Source organism: Euprymna scolopes, chromosome 14, assembly GCF_053919585.1.
Source record: "Euprymna scolopes isolate OS-2025 chromosome 14, ASM5391958v1, whole genome shotgun sequence".
Classification (NCBI taxonomy): Eukaryota; Metazoa; Mollusca; class Cephalopoda; order Sepiida; family Sepiolidae; genus Euprymna; species Euprymna scolopes.
The window spans coordinates 142,642,484-142,655,302 of record NC_136495.1 but is presented as its reverse complement, the minus strand read 5'-3'; positions in this window follow the sequence as shown (position 1 = coordinate 142,655,302).

The window sequence follows — 12,819 nt, the reverse complement described above, 5'->3', positions numbered from 1 at the left end:
GTTTTCGTGGATTTCTCAATCATAAATGTCGTTCGCTGTTGCACATTAACCATGGATTAGTAATAATTGGAACTGATTTCTTTTAATTAATTTAAGCGTGGTTTCAATAAGGATCTTAAATTTCTTTTTTTTGCCACGCCTGGATATGGTGACGCGTAAATTTCAAGGTTGATTTGTTTAAGATTGCAGTGTAAAATGAAGGTCAATCACATTAAGAGTTTGCAGCAATTCAACAGCCAATCAAAGAATGCAACATGACAAGTCTTAAAAGGATCTTAATCAATAACTTGCACTGGATTACCTCATTAATAATACTGCAAAACTAGGGCAATCCCTTCCTTCTTCTTTCTTCTTAAACGTAAGGAAACGGAAAGAAAAAAGAAATACCGGAGGCTGTATTGTTTGCCCTTCATAATTTAAAAAAGAAAAATTTGAAAAAAAATATGACTAATAAATAAATTCAAAAAGCGCTATCTCCCAGACATTAAATTGGAAAAAAAATTAAACCAATAACGAATAGTAGAATGAAATAATTGAAGAGCACATCGCATAGAAAAATGCGTACAACTCCAAAAAAACTCCATTAACTATTGCGTTTTTCTTACATGGATATCATTTAATAAATGTGCCATTCTCTGAATAATTTCAAACCATAAATGATTGCATATCTATATATTCTATAATAACATGGTTGCCTTTATAAGAAAGAGATTCGACAAATGCATACTTCCTCGTCTATACATATTAATTTTATGGTGTATATAATGTTGACAACATTAATGAATTATAGTTATAGCATATCCTTGATAGGTCTTGAAATGCAATAACAAGAATGTAAAGTATCATGATATTCTTAGAGAATACGGATTACATACGTAATTCTATAATAGAGCTAAATAATATATAATACATACATATAGACGAACACACACACACACACACACATATATATGTATATATATATATATACGTTAATGAATACTTTCTAATTATAAGTATCAAACACTTTAAGAAAACGTTATGATACGAACTGTCTTGGAAGTATATACTAAGAGATAGTCGACAAGCATATATGCAATGTTTAACACTTTATCTCGTTTGAACACTCTTGATTTTCTAAGGCCGAAGCCGCATTTTTCGTTCATCAGTTGTTAATTCTTTACATAACCATGACATTTACCTGATCCTCTGAAGGTAAAAGCTTAGCAAGTAAAATTAGAAGTATTTTGGTGACTAGGAATAAGCTCCTGAGAAGCAGGAGCTGCTCTCTCACTCACTGATGAATGCAAATTATCAATCTCTTCTGCCTGTAAGTTTTAAAGTATACATATATATATATATATATATATATATATATATATATATATATATATATATATACTAGCATAGGTGCCCGGCGTTGTTCGGATGTTCGGAGGTATGTGTGTAGCAAGAAAAAAGTGGAATGAGAAGGTTGGCCCGAACCCGTACCACGAGGAGGAAAAGAACAGGAAAAACATGACATCGTTGCTGTTACGACCACGGCCAAAGCGGAAAAGATGTAGGTTGTAATTAAGGCTAGAATATAGAAGCGAGTGGATGTCTTTCAAAAATATCGGCGAAAAAACGGCGCCTCCCTGTAGGCAAGTGTCCAGTTGAGGGTGAAGATATCTATGTTTTTAGCCAATTTTTCGGTATTTGTCATTTGAAAGGTCGAGCTTCAAAACGTTACTAATCTTGTGACAATCCGTCGTGTCTGCCAAAAGTTTTAGGCAGACATGCAAACATAAATACATATATTTATATATTGGTAGCTCAAATTCTTACCCAAACCGATTAAAAAGCTTGCCCTATTTCTGAATACTTTTTATGTAAAATTTCAAATGTATAGACCATAAATTGTGTAAGTAATCTTTAGGGAACGCTGAGCCCACTTTTTTAAAACTTTAACCCCTATCCTGACCCATTAGCATTTATGTTTTGGACTAAAACATGTTATTATGTTAGAACCATGTCCAATAAACCTATATCTAAAATTAAAATTGTTTATACCCAAAATTTGTCAAGCAGTTTGGTAGAGTTCTGAAAGGTCAATCCTTGAACTTTGCTCTCTTAAAAGTCCAATTTTTTACCGAAAACGGATTGCAAAGTTTTTCCTAAATCTCAGTACGTTCTAAGTCAAGTCTCGGTTTTGTAGACTAAAAATTTAAAGGGTTATTGCGTAGGGAAACTACAAAGACAGACATACACACTGGCAGGCAGACAGCCATTTTCACTTTTATAGATATATAGATATAGATAGATATAGATAGATACGAAGCAATACGTAGTAATGATTAAAAAGGTTCGCGCTCCACCACCGAGAATCGAAACGAAAACATTACGCTCATGATTTATTTTTGCCTATGGCTTCCGTGACTGCGCTATGAAGACACAATGCGAGGCTAAAAATTGAAACATGAAGCAATAGCTACTACGTTATGCATTCGTAATTCCGGCGTTCGACCTTCACCTGGCAAATTTCTATTTTTTTTGTAAATTTTCAAACTTTTTCATCGATTTTCTCGGGTAAAACCCAAATATAAAGTTTCGTATGGATTCAAATACCTTATATATGAAGTTTCCTGTTTGTAGATTAAAAACTCTAGGAGGAGTTAGGTAGGCAAAATTCGTTATACAAAATATATATGTATACATTAATATATATATATGGAAACAGTTTTGTGTTGACTATAAACTTTTTACGCATATATTATGCAAGTATAAATTATATAGAATACCTGCATTAATATGATTACACGTAATGGTTAACTAAAGGTGATTATCCCATAAGAAAACCGACTAAACTAATAGGGAATTAAAATGAATCTTTAAAGAATATGCAAATAGGCTAGATATTTTGCTAATGAATGCAATTCCAAAACCCATGTATGAGAAAGTTCTATTTTCTTTTTAAATAAATAGAAAAGAGGCCGGGGTCAAAGTGTAGTATTTGTTCCGGCAGATACTGAAAGTAAAGTCCATATTTGGGGCAACACCACATATAAGACCTTGGCCAATGGAAGGGTAACCCTTCATACCAATTGTCACTATCCAGCTCCCCGTCTCCCAAGGGAGCTGGCCCTTACTTCCCCTTCACGTCTCACATTAAAAATCGGCCGTGTGCCTTATTTGCTCCGTGGGTGGGGGCAAATAAATACCCTGTTGGTCTTGTCAATCAGACCAGGATCAAAGTGTAGTATCTGTTCTGATGATGCTGCACTTTATGTAATTTGTACAAGTCAATGGAGGGGAAACCCTCTATACTGGAACGATTACTATATATAGGGGTAGATATTAATACATATACACACACATATATATACATATATACACATATATATATATATATATATATATATATATATATATATATATATATATATATAACACGTTTCTTTTTAACCCTAAATCTAATATATGTACATATTAAACGCAGCAGATCTATAGAGCAAATTCTTATTATATTACTACTGCAAAGTACCTTATCAACTAAGATGATATCAGAAAGCAACAGTCAATGAACGTTTGTTTATCATTAGAGAAAAGCATAATAATAAATGCATCATCCTTAAATAACTGATAGAATTTTTTTGTTTTTTGTTAACATTTGAGTAATAATTTTTGATAAAATATATGCAGATGCATAACGACGTTGAATACTAGAAACCATACATTTATTCAGTGATATGATCTATCCAGGTTTTACGTGTACTATTTTTTATTGAATTATATAGAATATTCTATTATGTGATATCATATGGTTTGAACGTAGGCAACAATATAACGAAGTATTATGCTATAAGTTTACATACTATAATAAATTTGATGAAATTTAATATGACAGACGCAAATATGTGTCATATATGTGGGTTAATTCTATTGTTTTAGATAAGACATTGCTTGTTGTGATTGTGTCATATATTACGATCGGATTTAATATGATATGGTATTGTGGTATACTGTGCTGTATATTATTATCAGATTTCATATGTACAAACAATCTACAATTTTAGTATAAGACTATTGCATGATATAATGTGATAATATATAATTGATTACGATATTTTATATTATCCATTTTGCATGTGATGCACATTTATTATTTATGCGGTGTGATATATGCTTCTACATTGTTTTATAGTATTATACGAGGTAATATATTTTGAAATGAAATATAACATTGTTTTGAAGTGATGTGAAAATGTTGTACATTGTTATTGTCGAGATAAACTAGTATTTAATTTAAAATGCAGTGTAATATGAAACTATTCCATATGTTAGTATATGACATTATAATGTTATATGATGTTACATTTGGCAAAAGTCGGGATTATCAACATTACAAAATGTATAAACATCGTCAACCTGTTAGTACAACTAACATAGTTTTCTTTAATGCAGTCTTTGTTATGTTTATTATACCTGCGTCTACGATTCTATTTCATTTTTAACACGTTTTACAGAAAACTGTTATACGTCTATGTTATATTAAGAAACATATTTTAAGATAGTATGCGCTGAAGGATTGCGTCAAATAAATACTTGTTATCTCATACGTTTTAGAAATGTCTTGGATGTTTGAACACTGGGTGCTTCGTAAAGAATTAATTTCCTGGCATAATTTAAATGACAATTTTATTAAAATCTACAGTTATGTATGAACGAATAAGGACAATTTATTCGTTCTAAATTTGTACTTAATCATAATGTTTTAGTGAATTTATGAGTGAATATTCGATGACAGATTATTACATTCACGGTTGTAAAGTTCACTTCGTCTATTATGAGATAATTTCCTGTTTTCATTTACTCAATTTTTAGTTCATCGATTTTTATAAAGCGAACTACATTCAATAAACATGACGAATCCTGAATAATCTTCGCAGTAAAACAGAATATATTCGATTATTTTCTCGTATTAGCTACATATGCGATTGGTTCCTAGGCTAAGGGGGGTCTACAATCTTTATATATAATATAATAAATCTAGTTAGAATATGATATATTACCATTGCAATTCACTAAAGTACAAAGATCATAACTCCTGCCTAAAGGAATTTATATATCATTTGAGTAAATGAAGTATATATAATATACATAAACTCAATAGAAAAATACATATAGTAAGACACATTCATGTTCCGAATATATAAACGATGACCCTCATGAGAAATTTCACAAGACAGCTGAGTACCTTCCATACCTCTGTAGGACTTTCAGAAATACGTATCGTCCATGGATATTCGGCGCGAAAATTACCTCGGGGTGTTATAGTATCATTAATAAACTGAGCTGATACTACCTATTTAGCAAAAGAAAAACGTACACACTCACACACACACACACACACACACACACATATATATATATATATATATATATATATATATACAAACATACATACATGTATATATGTATGTATGCATATATATATATATATATATATATATATATATATATATATATATATATATATATATCAAAGATTTGTAATTTAAATTTTATGGTGTTTAATGGTTCAATTTCAAATCTAGAATTTTTATTATATGCAAGACAAAGAATACATATCAATACGTATAGATTTTCGATGTTTACCTCATAGGAAAAAATATTAGCAAATATTATAAAATATTATATATATTAGCTAAATTCAATAAACATAGGAAATCATAATTAAAAGTTTTTAAAGTTTTTTAAATCATAAAGTAAGGGAAATAATATATTAGTTAACAATGAAAAGGATATTGAATTCCATATCCAAATTTTATGGTAAATGCCGAAGTGAGAGTTTTGGTAGCAGTGAGGAAACATGATCCTATGCGTATCTTCATTCTTCCTATGCATAAGGTAACAATACAAAATAGTAATAATTCCTTGCTTTCTCCTTTGGCTGGATAATAAACCCGGATAAATATTTTATTATATAGGACAAGAGAAGATGTTTTTTTTTAATAAACATATACTTTTTTTAAAAAATATTTATTTAATATTTTTTAATATATCAGTTTAAAAATTCACTGCAAATGTAAATTCAATTTGTGAATAAAGACACAGTTTCTGGAGACAGACAAATGAAAATGAAATGAAAAAAAATAAAAGAAAAGTAAAGAAGTGAAATGAACTGATATATATATATATATATATATATATATATATATATATATATATATATATATATATATATATATATATTATTTTTTATTTGTTTTTGTTAGCGATACTTTCTCGAATAAATTCAAGTATTTATACGAAAGCGCATTTTTTCATAAATGCTTGTTGGGAATAATTTTCCCATTAACCAATCTGGTGCCCCCTTAATGGGGAGCGGCATGTATATTATTTTTAAAATATAATTATCCACTGACACGTGTTTCGTCGTCTGTGCTTAATCTAGCGAGACTCGAAATCGGAACCCCATGATAAGAAGCCTTAACCTCTACCACGCGGCTGTCTCGCATAACTACTAAATGTATCGCGTTTTTATGGGGTCTCGATTTCGAGTCTCACAAGATTCAACCACTCTGATGAGTCGTAGACGACGAAACACGTGTCAGTGGATAATTATATATTATAAATTATATATATATATTTAATTTTACCATCTTGGATCATTTTGGTGAATTTAATTGTAATCTTCGAATTTGGAGATATCAAAACCAAATCAAAATATGTTGAAAGTAAAAATAAAATAGATAAACTCCATAATGCATTATACCATACCTGTTCAAACTGAAACACTTATCACAATATTCTGTGGATCTATATAAAAAAAAAAACTTGTGTAACTTTGTGACATATTTCCATTCTATGGAGGTCAGGCGCGAACGAACACCACATAATTTTATGATACCATCCCTATTTAAGTTAAAACATACCTATCAAAGTATTTTTATGTACGTCTATATCAAAAACCACTTGTAAACGTGTTTTTTTATTTTTAAATTTTTCATGGACCAGGAGCGTACGTTGTGGACCAGGCGCGTAGGAAAACCCCACAATTTTAACGAATCATCATTATGCCAGATCAAACATAACCATTACTGTGTCTCGATACATCTATCATCAGTTTTTTTTTTTATAATAGGAGACTGTTCGTGACCAGACACACACACAGACGTTCAGCTTTAGATTATATATTAATATATATATATATATATATATATATATATATATATATATATATTTACATTATCATTAATAATTAGTAATACATAGTAAAAATTACTACTAGAAATAAAATAGGTTTATGCTTTTAAACATTAATATTAGGATATATTCGCAAGTACCTGTAACGCGGTGATAGATTAATTATACAAATGAATTCTAAATGTGATATTCTCTTAATGGTTGGAGTAAAATCTTTAGTGTGGGGGACAAAAAATACAATCGCGAATTGCGTGATCGAAACAGTACCATGTTACCCGTGTTAAACACATAAAAGATTCGATTCTAACTTCCGTCCAAACACTGAGTTTTACAAGATACACCAGAAGAAGATCGTAGGTTATATTGACAAAAGTTTTATGCAAATGAGACTCAAGATAAGAATAGTCACCCAATGAATCCAAATAATACGAATGTTAGTACATGTTACATAGAAAAATAAATATACACGGTCAGATACCTTTCCTTTTCTGCACAGAAAAACATTTTCAAGGCCCGAAGGCCATTCGAGGATAATGGTTAATGGGTATACATTAGTCAATGTGATCATAGCATAGTAAACATAAGTAGTGTGGATTTTGTGAATTGGATTACTTAGGGTGACGGTTCATATAGAACTTGTTTATGTTAGACTATCAGATTGTAGTAAGCCGGAAACAGCAATCAGAAGAGAGTTCCATGGACGTGCAGTTCTTAGAAAAACGCTTTATTAATGGAAACTACATTAAGGTTTAGACACAGATAATGGTAGTGTTTCTTTGAAGGTTTGCCGAGGGGCGGACCATAAATTGAATATCAGTTGAGTACTTGCCATAGAAATAATTATAAAGCAGAGACAGGCTCGCAACGTCTCCTCGGTGTGAACGAGGTTGCAGTGAAAAGAAAAGGACATCCCACACTAAGCTACAAATCTCTTTCGAGCAGCTCCTGCCTAGATGTGGCAACAGTACTACATCGGCGGTCGTACCTGGCTTTAATATTGGTGGAGAATTGCATCAGGAGTAAGATATCTACTGGAGCGTTAGAAGGACCCCACCATTGTTTCCAGCGACCTTGACAATGTATTTGATATAAGGGTTCTATTTCAGTTCAGGAGTAAAGGTCAAGCCCAGAAGCCTATAACACCATGAAACATTACCAAGCATTTCAACTGATGCCAGGCTGAGTTAAGAGCGTAGATATTCTAGAGATAGAAACTTGGTTTTAGATGCATAAAAGGTAACCAGCCACCTTTTTCCCTATTGTACCACATGCTCAAGATCAGAGGAGAGAGAATGAGAGAGAACTTGGTCGTTTACGGTCTTTCATAGATTGTAGTGTCATCAGCATGAATGTCTACGAATGACGTAAGGATGTGATTTGGAAGATGGATATTGATCCCATTAAAGTGTTAAAATTATTGTACGTGTTTTCTTATACACACACATATATATATATATATATATATATATATATATATATATATATATATATATATATATACATAGAGAGAGAGAGAGAGAGAGAGAGAGAAGGGGGAAAGATAATGAAAGAAGAAGAATTTAAAGAATCTAAAGTTAAGCATTTATCGTTTATATTGCGAGACCTCCTCTGGGTAAATGAAATTAAGGAAAGGAAACACAAATATTTGGAAATATATTTGTTGATGTAATAAAATGTATGGATTTGCTCCATTTCAAAAACGAAAAAAAATAACGTTAGAAATCAAAAGAAAGACAGGGCATACGTTTTAAAAGATATAATATTTATAACAACGTATAACCGTTAATATATTTAAGTAGATATTGTGGTGTTCTTATTTTTGGGGAAAAAATATGTCCGCCATGATTTCAATATTGATGTGTAATTTACATGGAATCAGTGTGTTTTTGTTATATAATTTATTGACTAATTATATGCATTAGTTATTATATGAGGTGTTTTATTGGATGTGACGGGGATTACGTATGTCCCAAATTCTCTCCCATCCTCTTTCTCTCTCTCCCTCTTTCTCTCTCTCTCTCTCTATATATATATATATATACATATATATATGCATATATGCATATATATGTATATATATATGTATATACGCATATATATGTATAGATATGTATATATATATATATATATATATATATATATATATATAAATTCAACGCTTGAATATTCAAATATCTAAATAGTTTTTAATAAGAGTCAATAAAAATAAATGCCTCTTAGTCGTGTTCAATATGTTTTATAAGTGATACTGCACGTAAAATGTTAGGGAAATTATTACGCTTAAACCAATAATATCAGTTTTAATTCCTTTTTAAGGAAGTCAAAACTTATAACAGATAAGAGATAATACATGTAAATTTTAATGTAATAATATCTAATTGTGTACATTTGGTAGGATTTGATTATCTAAACAGACAACTCCACATAAACATTTGACTTGACGCCTAACATATAGTAGCCGGTCTGTAAGCATGCCAGCGATATAGTGTTGCACATGCAGGTAATTATAAGAAATAAACTTTATTGATGGAAGCTGCATTAAGATTTAGTAGCGGATATACAGTGCAAAGAACTACTTGTTAGTGATTGAAGCTAGTCGATAGATATTTGTAAATGTTTTGCAAGTGGAGATTATATATTAATGATCAGACGAAAAAATAACCATAGAGTAAACAGGCACATGAGGTCTCCTTTTTGGAAACAGATTTTACAGAAACAGAAAAAAATATTCACTTAATAGCTTTCAACGTTAGTTGTGCTTAGCAAGAGATGGCCTGGCAGACCTAATACTGCTGCACAGATATGACAAAATTATTCGATTTAAGAACCATGTTTATTATTGTAATTGTATCCAAATGTTATAAAAAGGATTGTAATATTTATTAGTAGAAAGGTATAAATTAAAGATAGTTATATGAAAATATAAAATAATATAGCCACTGTATTCTGTGGATACTAAGTATAATTCTCTTTTAAGATATCAACATCTATGTGTCAGGTCAGTGCGGTCAAACATACGATGAGAATACAAAAAAAAATAACGGTTTATATTTTACATATAAACAATTCTTGAATAATTTTATACATCAACATTTCTAGTGTTTTTTTTTTCTTCTCAACTGTCGGTAAGCTTCATTTTTAGTCACTTCCCTTTGCTGACATTTATATTATTTATTTAACAGTTTCAGGTATCTTTCGTGCGTTTTTTCCTGCAGTAAGACTTTTTGCACGGGTTTCTTCTCTTTTCTATGACAGGTTTCCTTTTGACACAGTTTAGGAGGGACACTTTACACGGTTTCTTTAGTAGCATTCTTCATAATGTACTTATAAAAGAAATTAAATATACATACACTAAACCAACAGATACGTACATATGCCCTCAAACACACGCAACACACATACATGTACATATATATTTACACACACATATATATAAGTGTGTGTGGGTGGTGTGTCTGTATGTGTTTATGCATATTAATACATTTTTTCGTGTGGGTGTATTATACACAAATGCATAAATATGAAGAAATTATTTGCCTAGTAATATAGAATGAACTATATAAATTCTAAACACCAGGAAAACAAACGGTAAATATAGATTCTATGGACAAAACGACGACATGTTGAATATTGTAATAATTGAAACTGATCGAAACGGAATGAACCACGCGCAGTAAATGAAAAATATTCAACATATTTTATTTTAAAGGCACATAAACATTTGGTATAGATATAGTAGTCAACACATAAGAGAGAAAACATCATCTTTGTACATTATACTTTTCTACAACTCTCGGTGTAAAGATCCTAAAGTGAACAAAAATAGAACATTCTTAGTAATTAAACATTGTCAGATAATTGGTTAAAATAACAGTTATAAAAGAGTGTGACAGCTAAAAAGCCGATGAAAATACGAAACATGCAGATGGTTAATTTATTAGTAATCTCCAGTAATTGTTGTATTCTGGTGACTGATCTTAATTATTATTATTATTATCATTATTATTATTATTATTATTATTATTATTATATTTTTCATTTTAACCCCTTCGCTACTATATGGTACATCATTTGCACGGAAACTATTTTGTGAGTTAGACAGCCAGACGTCTGTTTACAGTACACTTGCAACTTATGCATGATAGTAAGGAAGCAGGAACACGATGATGTCCAGAAATCTAGCAGTTTGAAGAAAGTAACAATTAAAGTAGACGGTGTTCTGGGATTTCTTTTTAGATCTACTATGTAAGGGTCGACTGGAAACAATGTAGAAATAAGCGGAAAGAATATACTGCACCTGGAAGTCCCAACTAGTCACCCATTTAGTACTGGCAATGTTAAACGTTGCTTAACTTCTGTGATCCAGCGTGAACCAGGGTATCAACGTTATTATGGAGCATGAGTTTTCTGCATAAGATAGCATATAAATTACCGTAGTTATATTTGAATTTTGCTAGTTTCCATTAACTAATTGGCATTTTCACACCAAATTAAAAACCAAACATTTAAATTACGCTTGCCCTCTTTTGGAGTGTTTTGATCAGCCACAATTATTAGTTTCTTATTGGCACAGATTTAACGATTACTTTGTTTACTTAGCGGCCGCAACTTCCAGTATTATCACTTTTTAGCGTTAATTATTATTTAGATGATTGGGATTACTGCTCTCATCGAGAGTGCTATTTTCACAGCGTTTCTGAGAGTCTAACCTCGCCTGTACTAATCAATTTTGTATAGGATAATATAATAGATGAAAGTAAGTTCTAAGTAATGTTTGCCTTCCCCTCTTACCCATATATAAAGTAATGTTTCCAGGGATGAGCTATTGCATCTGGTACTAGTGTATCACTCTTACAAAAGACTCAAAAGAGAATCTTCTAACTAGAGATGAAGATTCATACCGAAACAGAGTGCAGACACGCGTATGACTGCCGTATGCATTTGTCCAGCCGTGCCCGAAGTAATGTCAGTGCGAGCAAGAAAACAGATTGATATAAAAAGAAGAGCGTCTGCGCAGTCCTAGGATCTCGTTTCATTTGGGAAAGTAATCGGAACTAAATGTCGTTTGATAAACACAAAAAACATATATTAATCGAGTTATTCCTTGTTTTTGGTCTCGTTTGCTACGGAGTTTACAACATGTTGGGTCCCGACATTTGTGTATCCTTACAAATTCTAATTACTGGCAGTACTACACATACAATTATCAATGCTTAAAAATTCTATCCAGTCATGGCCAACGGAATAAGAGCACGCTATCTCTATAAGTTAAGTGGATGGTACGATTTGAAATGATGTTTAAATTTCAACGTCCGGCAATTTTTTTTTTTATATGTTATAGAGTCTGGTGTCATCAGCATATATACCCATCTCAGAGGCAGTTTTGTCGGGGAGGTCATTAATACATATTAGGACAATAGAGGCCCAAGGATAGAACCCTGAGACACTCCCACATTTATATCACACTATTTAGGTGTACGACCGTCGAGGACAACCCGGATTTTTTTTCTTATCTAAGAAGGATTTAATTATGTTAAGTATTCTACCAGTGATACCGTATGATTTAATTTTCCTGAGGAGACCCTCATGTCATACCTGTCAAAAACCTTAGATATATCTAAAGCTATCGCTGTGCCCTCTCCCGCTTTGTCC